At 42.7% G+C, this 18,331-nt stretch overlaps 1 protein-coding gene across 2 annotated transcripts in view; it reads right to left on the bottom strand.

Annotated features, from left to right (window-relative positions):
• TRHDE (thyrotropin releasing hormone degrading enzyme) overlaps window positions 1-18,331 on the bottom strand; it is a 416,582-nt gene that overhangs the window by 200,249 nt on the left and 198,002 nt on the right. The gene's annotated exons all lie outside the window — the stretch shown is intronic.

Raw genomic sequence — 18,331 nt, 5'->3', positions numbered from 1 at the left:
ATGCTAGACTTGGTGTTTTCTGTTTGACAGAATGATGTGGGGGAAAGAGTTTGAGTTGGCTCCTTTGTCATGGCCAGATCACTGCTTAGTGGGTAGACTTATTGCAGCTCCTAACCTCTGAAAGGAGGTACTTTAAAATGGTCCATCTGGGTTGCTTATGGATCCAGATGGATTTCTGATTACTCCAGGGGAGTTTCCCATTTCCATAGCTGATGGCTCTGTTAAGTGCCTGATCGATTTCTGGAAAGAAGAACTGACCCACACGATCAACATTATTCTATTAATGTTCTAGGGGCCAATATGGCAAAGCAGTGTAGTTGCCCCTTGACCTTCCAGGAACATAGCTGGGTCCAGGAGAACCCTCAGATTGTGCAACTGTTCCTTCAGAGTGAATGCTACCCTATCTAGAACAGGCTGAATATCTGATTGGCTCTGCTTAACTAACAATATCTCCATCTTATTAAGCCTCAGTTTGTTCATCCAGCACATCACTGCTTCCAACCAATTGTTCAGCACAATTACCAACTCGTCCACATACTGGTGACACCATGGGCCCAATTTTTGGACAACCTCCTCTAGCGGTTTGATGTGTTAAACAACACAAGGGGGTAAGATCTAACCCTTTGGGACATCAAACGTCAAAAGCCAAGCAAGTGAGCAAAGTCCACCAGTGACACCTTCTGGCTCCACCACCAAGGTACAATTGAACACTGATGTATCTGAGTCTGCCAGTACCTCCCCCTTGCCCACAAGCACTTCAATTCTCCATAAGAATCCCAAATTAAACACTTTTGGAAATAGTATATTGATATATTTTAATCGGATTAGCACATTCTTGCTGAGTACAAACTGTATCTTGCTGTATCTTAATTTCAGCAAATCATTTGACAGTGAGTATTCCCCACCATGATCCTCACCGCACATGTAGGTCATCAAGAGAGATATGTCTCCGGTTGTCTCCAGCTAGTTTGGCGGCAACTCGGGAGTGGGCATTCTCAGTAGGCGCTCCTGGGCTGTGGAATGCACTCCCTATAGATATTGGTGGCTTAACATCTTTACCAGCCTTTAAAGGAGCAGTTAAAAGACATTTTTTAGCCTGGCTTTTAGTAATCTTTGAATGGTTTAAATTGTTTTAACTAATTGTTTTAATAGTTTGTTTTATTGTGTTTTTTATTGTATTTATGGTTGTGAACCACCTAGTCAGGTGGTAATAAAATAAAATAAAATAAAATAAAATAAAATAAAATAAAATAAAATAAAATAAAATAAAATAAAATAAAATAAAATAGTTGTTCTAGTAAGAACTAATCATCCTACTTTCCTTTCACTGTCTCTACAACTGGACTAAATTTGGCTCGAGGTCCACAAGTTAGATATCTGGCACCTTAAATTTCATGCGTCCACCATCTTGGATCGGCGGGATGACATCATTACAAACAACACCACTGAAGTGTCCCTGTGTGTCATTCACTACAACTGTATCAAATTTGGTTCAAATTGGTTAAACAGTCCTCAGGTTAGTGCACTTGCACCTCAAAAGTTCGCACATCCACCATCTTGGATCGGGGTGGATGACATTATCAAAAACTACACCGTCGAAGTGTCCCTATGTATCCTTACAGCTGCAGTGAATTTTGTTCAAATCATTTAAGTGGTTCACAAGTTAGCCCAATTGCGCCTCACAAGTTTACGCATCTGCCATCTTGAATCAATGTGGGTGACATCATCGCAAACTATGCCATTGAGGTGTCCCTGTGTGTGACTCACTGCAACTATTCACAATTTGGTTCAAATGGGTTAGGCAGTCCACAAATTAGCCCGCTTGTGCCTCAGATGTTCACGCAGCTGCCATTTTGAATCGGAGTGGATGTCATCATCATCACACCATGCCATTAGGGCATCTCTGTGTGTCCCTACAGCTGTAGCAAATTTGGTTAGCCCAATTGTGTCTCAAAAGTTTACGCGTCCTCCATCTTGGATCGGGGTGGATGACATCATCACAAACTATGCTGTTGAGGTGTCCCTATGTTTCCTTACAACTGTACCCGATTTGGTCCAGGCATTGCGAAGTTGATAGCGGGGGACACACAGACACACACACAGAATTCCAGGTGAAATTATAAGCCTACTGGAAGGTAGTCTAAAAATAAAAAAATCAAGAACAGCAGTTCTTCCTTTAAAATCAACCTCTAATATTCAGGGAAACCTTTACTGATAAGTGTGAAGCTAGGTTAACACCAAAGTCAGCCCGTGTAGGCATATGTGCAGAAGTTTGTTACTGTTAACCTAACCTTTTACTCTCTATGAAATTCTCATTGATTGTTGTGTGCTACTAAATCAGACCACTCAACCAAGTAGCCTTTTGTTTGCTGAGAAATGTACCTGCTTGAGTCCATTCTCCCAATTGTTTCTTTCAAATATTTTTAAGAGCTAGTTGCACCCAGATCTCAAACTTCTCTTGCTCACAAGTGTCTTTGTTTTGGAAGCATTAGTGATGGCAATGGTTGAACTTCAAAGTGGCTCTCTACCATGGCTTGTGCTGGAAACTATAGTTCCCCAAGGGCAGTAGACTAAGATGTACGTGCTTAAGCCCTATTAGCATGACTGTCAAAAAACAAATAAGCTAGTAGTTCCAAACATTTCCTTATAAACAAAAGTTAGAGTTGCCCTCACTATCATTAATCACCCTCTGCCCAATGCACCCCAATAGCCTTCATCCCCCAATCATGCTTCACACTTCTCTGGAGGGAGTTTGAATAATTCTCCTGAATAATGGAGAACTAAAACAGGAGAGAGGGGAATACAATTATCAATATATACGTTTTTAAAATTAAACACTCATAATAGAAAATGAGTCTCTATAATTCCTTTCTAGAAACCTACAAAAATTACTGACCTTAGCATAACGTGCTTTCATTAGACTAGCAATTGACAATCTGTAAATTTACATATGCAGTAAGGGTGTGCACGGAACCGGTTTTTCCAGCTTAGCTTGAATCCAAACCAGATTCGAGTCAACCAGGCCCATTTCAGTTTTGGGCCCTGCCAAACCAGACCCAGTTCAAGTTCGAACCGAGCCAGTTCAAACAAGCTTGGAGCTCTACTGGTAAAAAGGCAGTGTGGTTTGCCTAAGGATAGAGTAGGTGCAGGAGTAACTACTTACAATTGTCCCCACCAGTAAGGATATGCATGAACCTGTTCGGCGGTCAATACACAGACAACCAAACACATTCGGAACCCCCACATTCAAACCACTTTGAAAGCAGGGATCTCTTTAAGGTATGGGGATGGTGCTCTTACCTCCCCCTCCAGCACTGTGTTAAAAATCGCTGGCGTGGGACAGCTGTATTACCTCTTGCCACCCTAGTCAGCATAATAACGGAAGTGGCATGTGCATGTGCACATGTCACTTCCGGTATTATGCTGATTGAGGCAGCAAGAGGGAATACAGCCGCCCAGCGCCATGATTTTTAATGCAGCACCAGAGGAGGAAGTGTGGTGGGGGAGGTAAGAACACCCTACCCGTGCCTTAAAGAGACCGCCTCCCACGTGTGCACAAAACCAGTTCCATGCAAACCCCTACCCACCAGTGGCCATGGGACGGGCAGCAGGGTGGTGGCGGTTCCCTCCATCCCTGCTGGCCTCCCCCAGAGTAAGCAGGGCCAGATGTGGCCAGTTTGGGATCCTGTGCGCACGGGGAGGCTATTTTAGTGACTTCTGCACATGTGGTCATGGAAATGGCTTCTGCGCATGTGCGGAGATCATGAAAATGGTCTCCATGTGTGCACAGAGGCCCGAACAGGGGGAGGCCAGCAGGGGTGAGAGGGAGCCAACCCCACCAGCAGTCCCCAGCGGCACTTGTAAGTAGTTACTTACTCCCCTCCCACCTGCTCCTTAGGCAAGCCCCCCCTTTATTGGTAAAAGGGAATCCTCACTGGATTCCCCTTTACCAATAGAGCTCCCAGCCAGCTCAGTTCGAACGGGGCCCAGTTTGAACTCTGGCTTGCCAAGGCTGGCCCAGTTTGACCCTGAAACTGTCGAGCTGAGCCAGCCTGATGTCGAGCCTGGCTCAAACCAAGCCAGCTCACACACCCCTACTATGCAGACCCCTGTTTCCTATCATATTTAGGTATACAAGGATTTCTGGTTACACAGAAAGCTTTCTTCCTATGACTGAAAACAGAAAAATAATATTAGAGGCTTATTTCATTGCACAGCTACTGGGAGAAGATGTCAAACTCCATGTGGTATTAATTAAAAGCTTCCTTTACAGATTATTTGGAGCCCTTAACCAAGAATAGAGAGATGAAAGGTTATTTTTGAAATGAAAGTGAGAAAATGAAGCCACATCTCTTTCTCCATGCTTAGACAGAATGATATTTATATTGGACTGGAAGGCTCAAGCAAGCTACAGCTACAATATAAACTACCAAAATAATAATGAAATAAATCAATACAGTTCATGTTTTAAAAGTCTTCTTCCAAAACTTTTAATACTTTCCCCCTGATCTCTCTTGTAAGTTTCACAAAGTGTCAGAACATTTTACTGAAGGAGATAAATATTTTAGCAGGCAGTTTAAGTCAAAGATATGCAAGAGCCTAATCACGGCCTTCATTTTATTATTTTAATCTTGCCTATGAAAGAGATAGGCAATTGAGACCATTCATCAGGGTCTTGGGCTGTGCACTTTGAGATGCTCCGAGTATTTAGCTTAATGAACTTTAGTTTAATGACTTTCCATTAATATTTATTTTTATGCTTAAACAAGTCTGCTCAGCACCGGTTTTTTAAAGAGGAAAATTGTGATATGCACATATTTCAGTGTTAAGCTAGTTTCAGTTTCCAGGAGAAATTACAGAATCATCTAGAGCATGGAGTACTATAGTGTGATGGATTGGTCCGGATCACTTAAGGAAAGATGAAGGATATCTGCATGACTACTGGAGCTCAGAACTTAGTCTTTGATTAAAAGTTTGGCTTTGCAGGCAACTTTACTGAATGACTCAAGGCAGAGTACATCCATGATGGCAGTTTCTTTCCTTCTTCTTTAGTAGAAGTTTTGGAGGTTGATTATTATTATTATATAAGATAGATAGAGCAAGAGAGAGAAAGAGAGAGTGAGAGAGTGAGAGAATTTTTGTTTTTTTAAGGAGAAGGCTACTCAATCTTCCTGATATTTGGCTTCTTTAAAAAAAAAAAGCTATTCTCAGAGTTTCTAGAGATATATGTTTGAGACATTTGATTACAGCACATATCTTCAGGAACCATTAAAATTGTTTTTTGTTTTGTTTTGTTTGAAGGGAGATAGATATGGCAAAGACAGACCTTCTCCTGAAAACACTCTACTAAGAAGAAAGGAGGAGAATTCAGTGCAACTGCCATCACTGATGGACTCTGCCTTGACTCATCCAATAAAGTTGTCAGCAAAGCCAAACTTTTATAAAGTGACAGAAAGGGAGCAGGCCACTGGGCCCTGTGAAATGCTTTCTCAGCACTCAATGAGGTACTGACTGCTAAAGCATTTGACACTTGGTATTTTATGGATGAAAAGGAAAATCACTCACTAGCAATTGCTTTTGTCATAGTCTTCTCCACTCTATTCTACTAACACAGACATTCAAGGACGGAAAGTATGTCAATTCCACCTATTTGGAAGTAGGAACAAAGACCTGTCAATAAAGACTGGATATACCTATATCTCAATCCATGTTTTCTATTATCATTTTTTAAAAAAATATGACAAATCCTGATATAACAAAAATATCTTGATATAACAAAAATATAAGAATACTTTACAGGTAACTTTCCTAATTTAGAACAAAAAGATCCCACTATATACTGAGAATACCAGTGGTTTGTATTTACCAATATGCCAGTTGGTTTTCAGGGAAGTTAAACGTATCTCATAGAAATACTGTGTACGCAATGGGAGAACAATTTACTGCACATAAATATTTCCACCCAACAAAAGAGAAGATACTTTAGAAGGTCAAATCCTCTGTATATTATTTAAGAAAATGTACAAACAAGTTGTGTAAGACAAATAATTTTAAACCTAGAAATACTGGACAAACCACAAGACGGAGAAGAGTTACCACAAGGTTGGGTATTCTGTTCAGATATCTAAGCAGTTGGATCATTTCAATCATATTAACACATCTAAGGCTGTACATAGAATTGGAACAATTCTAGCTGAATCAGTAAGTCCCTATTGGTATCATTTTGCATTGTGTTTTTGATGCAAAATTGCTAATAACAACATTGCTCAATATGCTATTTCTCATATTGTATCAAACTGTATCAAACTTCATCCAAAGACTGTATAGCTGTTCTCATGCTTTTCTCTATTGTTTACATCTGTTGCTTACAAGACTTGTTTTTCATTTCATCTACTGATGCACCATATATAGAAAACACTAATGGTGTACACAGAGCTGTTATGTTGACTGATGTCTGCTTTAATGCCCCAGACCAAAGAATGCTGCAATTGGTTCATCTCCCTTCCAATCATAGTGCTTAAGGGGAGGAATGTATAATTGCATATTACAAGGCATTTGAGCCAAAACTCCACCTTCTGTGAGCAACACTTTAGGGGGGCAATGAGAAGGAACTGCTTGCCAAGAAGGGCTGCAATTTAATATTGCAGACCTTATCTGAATGTATATATTCAAAACAAAAGAGTGAAAATGAAAACTCGGTTTTGAGTTGAAACTTTTTGAGCGCCATTTTATAGGCTTGTTTTCCCCTTGCTGGTTGGTTTTCTGGCACTCGCTTCTGATTGGCTTGTGATCTCCTTGATTCTTGGGTAGCTTGTTATCATAGAAATCAAATGTTGTCATGTGCAACTGATAGGAGGCCAAAGAAAAGAGTTTCAAAATGTGCTTAAAGGCACTGGGAGGCAGAGGGAGCCCTTATAGTGTGCCTCTCTTGAAAAGGAAACATCAGGAGAGGAGGAAACATCAGAGATGGCAGCAGCAGAGAGCAGACTGGTGGTGGCGGTCTGGGCCTGCCTGGTCCAGTGAAGAGAGAGACAGAGTACATGCTAGCCACCCCCCTCTCCCTTTTCCTTTATGCCATGGGTTCTCAATCTTGGGTCCCCAGATGTTGTTGGACTTTAATTCCCATAATCCCCACCCAAAGGCCATTGGGGCTGGGGATTATGGGAGCTGAAGTCCAGTAACATCTGGTGACCCAAGGTTGAGAATCACTGCTTTATGCAATGCAAACCAACTGCTTTTTTGCTTTTCTTTTTTTTTAATTTTTCTTTTTTAATTGTACCAGCAGCCCCACTGTTTTCGACTGGGTGCTGCTATGGATTTTTTCCTCTCCTCTGGGTTTTTTCTTGTTGTTGTAGTAAGCCCCAAGTGGCTTTAATAACTGGGGTGCTGTGCAGACAGGTATTTGATTGATTGATTGGCTGTGTGTTCTGCCTGGTGCCCAGTCTGCCAGGTTCTCTGTTTCCCTGTGATTTGGGTGTTGCTTTTTTCCCCTCCAAGATTTTTCTTTTTTGGGTGGATGGGTCCCCACCTGCCCTACCCGCCCCCAGCTGTTGAGTCCCATTGTCTGCATAGTCTGAGTAACTCCAAGAGCAGCACCTGGCCAGACTTCAGCAGAAGATGCTGGAAGCTAAGCCTCTGCCGCCACCGGGCCTAATTTGGGGAAGGGATTGGATACTAGGTAAAACTGTAGGACAGGAGGAGTGGGTTAGAAGACAGGCCACAGTAATCTCCTATCCCTTCCTTGCGACTTACCCCATGGTTGCTTGCTCCCCTAAAAAAAAAAAAAAATCAACCCAAATAAAGCCTGCTTCTTTATGGGTGTGTGTGTGTTAAATTTTTCTAGCTTCTATGTGCACCAGATAGAACTGTATAGATAGTACTGTATGTAACACAGCATAAATAGACCACCCCTGACCCCACACCCCTTTTAAAAATAACTGCCTTAAAGGCATTTCTTCTGCCCATCCACCCACTTTAGAGTTAGGTGTCCCAAGGTGTCCAGGACAGTGCAAGGCAGAGGCAGGAGCAGAGTGGCAGTCAGAGGGAGGATGATGCTGGTGGTGGTAGGTGACAGCAAGAGGGCCTGCTCCCTGAGTCACCTCCATGGTTGTGGCTGAGGGCAGGCTCACCTTTCAAGAGGAGTGTGATCCTTCAGTACAGTGGTGGCCACTGGCAGCTGAGCCAGAATTAATGGGGAGCTCCTCCCTGGTCAGGTTAGTAGCAGTGGAGGAAGAGGCGATTGTGTTGGCTGCTAGCTCTCAGATTGACAAAGGCAGAACTTGGGTGCCTCCCTGCCTTGAGTTGTGGTTTGTTTTGAATGTGAGATAGTGTTGTGGCAAGAAATAGACAGTGGCATCTCTCTCTCTTTCTCTGTAATATTTCTTGGTGACTGCTGTAATGAGCTCCATGTGTGGCCTTGAGACTAATTCACTCAGTGCTCTGGTAGTCTGCTCTGCAATCTGCATTGGAAGGTGTACTCAGTTAAAATGTGGCTGGAGTTGCTCTAGTTGAGCTTATGGCTATGCTTGCTGCTAAGGGTGCTGCTGGGGCAGCTGTTGCAATGCTAGGAAGTAAGGATTCATAATTGTGTGTCAGAGAGCAACACACACACACACGGTTACCACAAGCACTGTGGCTGGCAGTAGAGTCTGGGTCAGTGATTCTTTTTTAGCCATTTTTTGACTGTGTTTAGAAAAATGTTTGGTGTTCTGTTTTGGGAGGGACAGATTCTCTTTTACTGTGTGCTTCTAATCTTCAGTGTTTTTCAAGGCAGGGCTACAAAATGCATTGCACATTGCAATGAAAATTTTTTATGCACTTTGTAAGTATGGCTTATTCTGGCCATAGGGAACAATGGGAAAACTTGAATCACTCAGTTGTTCCCCATGGGTAGCTCCTAGGGACACCAAAGTGGTTTGGATGGTAGGACATGATCGGTGCTACCTACAACCCAATCCACAAAAGAAATAGGCAAGCAGGTGATTTTTAACAAATGTTTAACCTTTCCCCAAATGTTTAACCTTTCCCCCCAAACATAGGTTTCCTCATTATTCCCTACAGCCAAAACACTCAAAATGTTCTGGGTTTTGTTCCACTGAAACAACCAGTTCTCACCTCTGTTTCGATGAAACGTCTCAGCCATTTGCATTTTGTTTCGAGTCCAAAACGAAATGCAAAATCCATTTCAAGCACATCCCTAGTTCAAGCATACTAATGTTTGGGCTCCTCTGGAAAACAGAGTGCTGTATCTAGTTAACAATATCTATTTAGTTTGAATTCTGAACTGTTCTCAGCTATCCGGAACAAGTTTAGAGCTGATCTGAAAATGTCAGCTTTCATAACGAACTTCCACAAATGCTTCATAGGATAGCTTCCTACTACCCAATACTGTCTTCACTGCAGAATTAAGCATCAAGAGTTAATCTGCAAGGCTTTGTCCTTCAACCTATATGTTTATTGGAAGTTGGAAAAGGCTACAATTCTCCATTTCCAGTGGGAAAAATATATATAAATCTGGGCCATTTTAAACCAGTCTCTTAAAATATTAGCCTGCATGGTATTGTGTCAAGATAAGCCTTTTTTGGGACCTTTGTCTTTTGAATGATGCAGGCAGCTGTTAGACCACTTCTTCAAGACGCAGCTACCAGTTATGCCAGAGCTTTAAAGAAATCCCAAGAGAAAGACTATGTATATTCTGTTCCAGGAGAATATGGACTCAAACTTAGACTTGTGGAAAAAGATGAGTTTCTGCCTTCAACTACTCCCAGTTATAATCCATTTCCGACCTCAAATTTCAAATCTCATGCATTTTAATTCCCAGTGCACACACAGTGGCGTGTGCATTACGATATGTTTCTGAATGAAGTACAAAGTCCTGGTTACCTATAAAGCCCTCAATGGCTTGGGTCCAGGGTAATTAAGAGAGCATCTTCTCTGTCATGAACCCTGTCCCCTATTAAGATAATCTGGAGAGGTCCAGTTATGGTTGCCCCAGGGTTTTAGAATATGCTTTCTGTCAAAATAAGAGTATCTCCTTCTCTGTTTGCTCTTAGGAAGATCCTCAAGGTGCACCTGTGTTCGCAGGATTTCAACTGAAATTAATTTTAAACTGTTTAATTTGTTTTTAATCTTATGAGATTGTTTTAACTGTTTATTCTGTTATTTTTTAAAACACTACTGTTTTATATTTGTTGTGTTTTAAATTGTGTACACCACCTAGAGAAGCACATATAAGGAAGTATATAATTACGATAGATAGATAGATAGATAGACAGACAAGCGACAATTCTCTGAATTTGTTAACAGTCTATAAGATTTAGAACAGTGTTTCCCAAACTGGGAGCCTCCAGATTTTGCTGAACTACAGCTCTCATAATCTCCACCAATTGTAACTGGGTCTGATGGGAGTTGTAGTTCAGCAACATCTGAAGGCTCCCAGTTTGGGAACCATTGATTTAGACTATTGTAACCACTTATGAACCAATTTCAGGGATGTTTTTCTGAAACTGCATTACAGTTTCTGCTAGAAGCCCAGCAGAGAGGAAGTGGCAGAGTCCATCCGCTTCCCACCCAGTGCTGCCTGGGGTGAGAGAGCAGGTGGGTGCTGGGGTTCCTTCTGCTGTGGCCTGCCTGCTTCTGCTTCCCCTGTGGGGCTGCAGCCTCAGGTTAACATCTGTGGGAAGTGTGGACAGGATTGGGACCAGCTCCTGAGTGACTCAGCAGTTCCTCGGGTCACCTGCTCAGCTTTGGACTTTATAGGAACGCTGCCTGTGGCAGTGAGCCCACCACCAGTGGGGTTGCCACTGAAGCAGCGACACAAAAGGGGGTTGCTACTTTGGGGGAGCCACTTCAGGGGATAACGAAGGTGAGGGCCAGGCTGTTTGGCTCAAGGTCCCTCGTGGCCTTTGAGGCTGGGGCTGAGGGGTTGGTTTGTGCCAGGCCTCTTTGCAGATATGTGTTTGGGCTCTCTTGAGTGGGATGGTTCTGGGAGTGTGCCTAGCAGTTCTGGGGCAGCTATTACTGTAGTGGTGGGGAATAGAAGAATTGGTGCTGGCAGAGCAGCTGGCCGTTACAGGGGAAGGGAAATCAGTAATTTAGTAACTGTTTCCACTTCCAACTGCTCTATCACTTCTCAGGCCTCGGGGAGCAACTCCAATGACCCACAGTGTCAGCAACCAAGCCACCTGGTGTGGGAGTCTGTCCAGAAAGGGACAAAGCAGAAAAATTGTTGAGTCTTCAGAGCCGGAAGCAGAGCAGGGCACAGCAAGAGACAGTGTTCCAGTCAGAAACCAGTCTGGGTCGCAGAGGCTAACACAGCTAGGAATCTCTCTGGCTCAGGTTAGGGGCTGGTAAATGCTTCACAAAAGACGTGTGTTGTCTTCCAGCACCTGAATGCAGGCTGCAAACGTGATTTATAGTCTGAGCTGATAACTCTCAGCTGGCAGGGATTCAGGGCTTATCAGCTTTCTGAAAAAGCAGCCTACTTCTCCTGACGGTTTCCAGCTGTTGGTGCCATCTTGTGACTCTCCTCTGTTGCGGAGTCATCGGGGCTTGCCTGTTTAACTCATTACCTGATTCCTCAGTCCCTGACTCTGCTGCCTCAGATTGCGGTGTTTGTTCTGGAACAGCAGCCGGACCTGCTTTGGCTATTTCATGAGAACTGACAGCCTGACTCTGCCCCCCAGTTACCTCTGTGTTGGCTGGAGGGCTGTCAGTATCCCCTTCCTCCTCACTATCTGAGACCGAGGGCATGACACACAGAGTCTGGCCTTGCTCCTCTGCAATCCTAGGTCAGTTCAGAATAAGACCGACATTGTTCACAATTTGATCGTGGATGAGGGAGCTGACCTGGCATGTATAACTGAGACCTGGTTGGGGGAGGCGAGTCGTCCAGTGTGGGCTCAGCTTCTCCCACTCTATTGTGGAACAGGCCAGGGGAAGTGGGCAGGGGAAGGGAGTGGCTGTGCTCTGTAAGAATACCATTTCCCTTACCAGGGCCCCTGTGAGACAGTAGGCTTATATTGAGTGCATATTTTTGAGGCTGGAAACTAGGGATAGATTGGGGATTCTGTTGGTGTACCGTTCACCCCGCTGCCCAACTGACTCCCTAACTGAGCTGACGGAGCTGGTCACGGAGTTGGGGTTGGAGTCTCTTAGATTTTTAGTGCTGGGGGACTTCAATATCCACTTTGGGGCTGGCTTATCTGGTGCGGCTCAGGAGTTCATAGCGGCCATGACAACTATGGGCCTATCCCAATTAGTTTCTGAACCAACTCATGTTGCCAGAACATGTACTTGATACAATCTTTTGTTCAGATCAGGGGAGAGTTCCGTGGGTGGGGGATCCTGTCATTTCCCCATTGTCATGGATGGACCACTACCTAGTTATGGTTGGTTTCACAGCCACAATCCACCCCTGCAGGGGAGGTGGACCTATTAGGATGGTCCATCCAAAAAGGCTGCTGGACGCAGTAGGATCTCAAAAGGCCTTGGAGGATTTTGATGTTGGTGTAGCCGGTGATTCTGTCGATGCCCTGGTGGGAACCTAGAACAGGGAACTCATCAGGACAGTAGACATGATTGCTCCTAAGCATCCCTTCCGACCTGCTTCAAGAATGGCCCCTTGGTATACTGCGGAGTTGAGGGGACTGAAACAGTTGGGTAGGCGACTAGAGCGCAAGTAGAGGATAACTCAGTTAGAATCTTACAGGATGCAGCATGTGACCATTACTTATGTGGTAGCGGTGCATGCAGCGAAAAAGAGATTTTGGTATGCACGCATTGTGGCTACAGGTTCATGCTCAGCAGGGCTATCCCGGGTTGTGAAGAGTTTCGTCTCTGCTCCTTCTACTTCAAATCAGTCCCCGGGGTCATTCTGCTGTGATGCTTTTAATGGGTTCTTTGCTAACAAGATCTCCTGTATTCGGGCCAACTTGGACTCCACTATTTCTGCAAGGTCTATGGAGGAGGTGTCCAGCGATCCGTCTTGCAGTATTAGATTGGATCAGTTTCAATCTGTGACTCCTGAGGATGTGGACAAGCTGCTTGGGGCAAAGCGGCCTACCACTTGTTCTCTGGATCCTTGCCCAACTTGGCTGCTTCTATCTAGCAGGGAGATTGTGGGAGGTGGCCTAGTTAATATCATAAATGCATTGCTGAGGGAAGGTAGGGTGCCCCCCTGTCTGAAGGAGTTAATGGTTAGACCACTCTTAAAGAAGCCTTCCCTGGACCCCTTAGCGATGGATAGTTACAGGCCAATATCCAATCTCCCCTGGTTGGGCAAGGTGATCGACAGGGTGGTGGCAGACCAGCTCCAGGCAGTCTTGGAGGAAACTGATTATCTAGACCCATTTCAAACTGGCTTTAGAGTTGGCTATGGGGTTGAGACAGCCTTGGTCGGCCTGATGGATGACCTTTACCAGGGAATCGACAGAGGGAGTGTGACTCTGCTGGTTCTTCTGGATCTCTCAGCGGCGTTTGATACCATCGACCATGGTATCCTTCTGGATCGTCTGGGGGAGTTGGGGATAAGAGGCACTGCTTTGCAGTGCTTCTGCTCCTATCTCTCAGGTAGATTCCAGATGGTGGAGTTTGGTGACAGTTGCTCCTCAAAACGGGAGCTGTTATATTCCTCAGGGCTCCATTCTGTCACCAATGCTTTTCAATATCTACATTAAACTGCTGGGTGAGGTCATCAGGAGGTTTGGTACTGGGTATTATCAGTATGCTGATAACACCCAAATCTACTTCTCCTTTTCATCTTCAGGAAATGGCACTAATTCTCTAAATACCTGCCTACAGGCAATAATGGGCTGGATGAGGGATAACTGATTGAAGCTGAATCCAAGCAAGACGGAGGTGCTCATTGTGGGGGCTCAGAATTTGAGAAGTGAGTTAGATCTTCCTGTGCTGGATAGGGTTACTCTCCCCCAGAAGGAGCAGGTGCACAGCTTGGGAGTACTCCTGGACCCAGGCCTCACCCTGGTATCTCTGGTGGAGGCCATGGTCTGGAGTGCTTTCTATCAGCAGCGGTTGATTCGACAGCTGCGCCCATTCCTTGAAGAGGATGACCTTAAAAACAGTGGTGCATCCGCTGGTAACCTCCAGGCTTGACTATTGCAATGTGCGCTACATGGGGATCCCTTTGTACATAGTTCAGAAACTTCAGTTAATTCAGAATGCGGCAGCCAGATTGGTCTCTGGGGTAACCCGGAGAGACCATATTATGCCTGTTTTGAAACAGTTACACTGGCTGCTGATAAACATATCAAAATGGTCAAAATACAAAGTGCTGGTCATTAGCTTTAAAGCCATGAACAGCTTAGGTCCGAATTTTCTTATAGAGCACCTTTTTCTGCATGATCCCCACCATAGATTAAGGTCATCTGAGGAGGTCCGCCTCCAGTTACCACCAGTTTGTCTGGTGGTAACTCAGAGGCAGGCCTTCTCTGTAGCTGCTCCTGGGCTGTAGAATGCACTCCCGGCAGAAATACGCAATTTGAATTCTTTACTGGTCTTCAAGAAAGCCCTTGGCCTGGCCTTCCGAGGTTTTTAAATAGTTTTTAAATTGGTTTTTAAATTGGTTTTAATGTTGTAACCTGTTTTTCAGGGTTTTTTGATGGTTGTGATTGTTTAATTACTGTTTTATGATGTTTTACTTAATTGTTGTTTTATACTGTTTTATAATTTTTCTTTTAATTGTTAACTGATTTTAATGCTTTTGTTTTTAATTGTAAACCACCCTGAGCCATTTTGGAAGGGCGGTATAAAAATCAAATAAATAAATAAATAAGTAAACTGCTCTCCGAGTTACAAACACCCATACATATAAACAAAGCTCCATAACATATTGTATTAAGGAAGTACCCAACTTACAAACTTATGAACAAGTTGTTACTTTTGGGAACTACTGTATATGCACTCTGAATTATGAACATCCAACTTATAAATGACTTTTTAGAATACAATCCATTTGTAAGTTGGGGACTTCCTATGATTTTGGGTTAACCATTGGTTTCATGACAGTGCTACAACATATTCTTTCTGGTTTTGCACAGGTTATGTTCTCAAGAACAGTGTTTCTTTGCTTTGGATGAAAATATATATTCTGCAGTAGAAGTGGTTTGGACACACATAAATGCACTCTATTTGTTGTTAAGGCAAACATGAGAATGTATATTTCTTTTTGTTTCTAATTTATATGCTTAGGTTTTTAAATGCCACAGTGATATCAGTCTGCGCCCACAGCAATATCCTAGAATATCAAAATGCACATGATTTCCACTAAATCTCAAAGAAGAAGTTTAATGGAATGCCAAACTGTTTAATGTGATATGTTTCCAACTTGTTATCATTTTAGCTATTAATGTTATATTGGTTCCTATTTTGGTCAACTATTTATTGTACACTTATCAGACACAGCAGTCTGGCTCATCATGAACATTTTAATCTAAATAGCACATATTTTGATTTCCTAAATTTCATTGTCATACCTTTTTCAATCTATCTGACATTCAGCAAGGTTTTTTTTCTCTGCACTGGCCTATTAGACAAGGACTCAAGATGAGGGGAGCATCATTTGCATACCATTGAATGTTAAAATCATTTAATAGCATTTATCAAATATGCTCTCCTTGCAAGACAGCTTCTGAAGCAAAATTATTCTGTTTTTGTTAAAGTGATTATGAGCAGAACAAATGACTCTGGTAAAGGAAAGATAAAATCCAAAGTATGGCCAGCGTAGTCTATGACATTTCACTATGCTAAAATCATCAAGAGCTGCCAAATTTCATTGCATTTATAATTAGGAAGAATTCAGGATGTGCTTTTAGGGGGGAAAACTTAATAAACGTTATTACAATCAGTGCTTAGGTGAATCAAGTACATTTACATTTGTAAGACAGATGTCAACGTTGATAGTGGTTTATTTTTCATTCTTCATAATGCAATTATTAATAAAATATAAATATGACAAAATAGGAACATAGGAAGCTGCCTTCTACAGAGTCAGGCCATTGCTCCATCTAGATCAGTATTGTCTACATAGACTGGCTGGGAGCAGCTTCTCCAAGGTTGCAGGCAGGAATCTCTTGCAGCCCTATCTTGGAAATGCCAGAAGGGAACTTGGAACCTAGATGCTCTTCCCAGAGCAGCCCCATCCCCGAAGGGCAATATACAGAGCTCACATGTAGTCTCCCATTCAAATGCAACCAGGACGGACCCTGCTTAGCAAAGGGGACAATTCATGCTTCCTACCACAACACCAGCTCTTCTCCCTAGACCAGCTCTCAGGACTCAGACTTTTAAAAAGCATATTAATCTTAAAACCCAGTAATACCTATGCCCAAATATTCTTAGGGGTACCATAAAATATGGTTTTCCAATGAAAGAGTTATGAAATATTCACCAAGGTGGTGGATACCCAAGTGCAGCTCTCCAGCTGTTTTTGGACAATAGCTCTCAGCATCCCCAGTCACATTGGCCAATAGTCAAGGATGATGGGAGTTATAGGCCAGCATATGCAGGAGGTCCGAAGTTGAGTAGCCCTGATATACACAGTACCAAACAACAAATTTTAGATACCAATAAACTAAAATCAGCTAGTCCATTGAATTCTATAATGTTTTGAAGGAATTTATTTTAACTGTTAAGATTATTGTGGTAACTACAATTCAAGACTTCAAAACCTTAGAAAGTGTTACAGACTGGAGGGAGCAGGAAGTGAATGCATGACAGTTTGGCACTCTGTCATTATCATTCACATCTGAAATGCTCTTGAATGGAGAGGCAGTAGTTATTTTAACTTTCATTTATGACAGGCATGACTTTTGTAGTAAATGACAGAGTTACACTTTTGGAACATTGTCAAATGATTTCACACCTACTGATTTTGCTTTATTAAAGATCAAATACACATATTTGTCACTGCTCCCTGGTAACATACCATGAACATATGGAAGTACCTCACACTGAATCAGGCAACTGGGCCACAACTGTCTATTTTGACGAATGCTGTCTATTCTGAACCGTCTATTCTGACTGACTGTTCTGTAGGACTTCTGTGGGACTGTAGGGGTGCAACAGGCATTCTACCCCTGCTAACTGGGCAAAGAGGCATCTTTTAACATGGTGATTCTCTTTATTTAGCAGGGGGAGAGTAACTGGCCCTATCCACCCCCAGCACAGTACCTCCAGTGACTGTTGCTGTTGTCTATCTTAATCATTTCTTTTAGATTGTGAGCCCTTTGTGGACAGGGAGCCATCCTATTTATTTGTTATTTCTCTGTGTAAACCGCCCTGAGCCATTTTTGGAAGGGCAGTATAGAAATCAAATGAATGAATTCTCGTGCAACTCCCCCTTTCCCCATGCACGCATGCTGTCACACAAGAACCACTACACTTCTGAGTGCTTTTCATGCTCTGGAAGGGAACTGGATGATCCAAAACATTGCTGAGTGTCAGTGGCATGTTTCCAATCTTGCAGAGCCCTTCTGGAATGCAAACACCACTAAGAAATCTAATGGATCTTGCAGAAAGATGCACAAAGAGAAAGGGGGAGCTGCATGAGAGCTCCCACTGCACCCCTGAAGTCCCTCAAAGCACTCATGCTTCATTAGTCAGCTAGTGTCTCTCCAGGATTACAAGCAGACATCTTTCCCAACCCTAACAATTGAGATCTTTATACCTGGAGATACTAGAGACTGAGCCTGGGAATTCTGACACGCAAACCATGTGTTGCATCACTAAACTATGTCTCTCTCAGACTGCACAGCATGTAAGGAGAATGAATGAATGAATAACTTTATTATGATCTTTGATCAGATTCAGATATCAAAAATCCCTTATAATGTGTGTCTTTGTTAGTGTAAGTTGGGTGCTACTGAAACCACGTCGCATGTACTTCTTTATTGCCAGTTTTATCACACTACAAATATAGAACACCTTTTATAAGCTGCTATCTGGGACATACTAATTTTTAAAATCTTAGTTACTTTCTGGCTGACCAGAATGATGCAGTAACTTATAATATGGCTAAGTTCTGCTTGATAGCCAATAAGGTTTGTCAGGAGCTCATTAGGAGTTTAATATAATTTGATTTAATCTAGTTTTCTATTTGTGGTGTTAATTAACTTCTGTTATACTATAATTTTTTTGTTTATTTTGTGAACTGCTGTTTGTATGTATTACTTTTCTGTTCTGGTCAGTGACTGTAATACAGATTGATTGATTGGGTTTTTTTTATCAGATTCAAATACACAACACCACCAATACTACATTCACATAGGAAGAAGAAATTAAATCCCTTTCAATGGGACTTACAAAATAAATAAAA

This window comes from Hemicordylus capensis, chromosome 5 (genome assembly GCF_027244095.1).
Source record: "Hemicordylus capensis ecotype Gifberg chromosome 5, rHemCap1.1.pri, whole genome shotgun sequence".
Taxonomy (NCBI): Eukaryota; Metazoa; Chordata; class Lepidosauria; order Squamata; family Cordylidae; genus Hemicordylus; species Hemicordylus capensis.
This window is presented reverse-complemented; position numbering and strand designations above follow the sequence as displayed.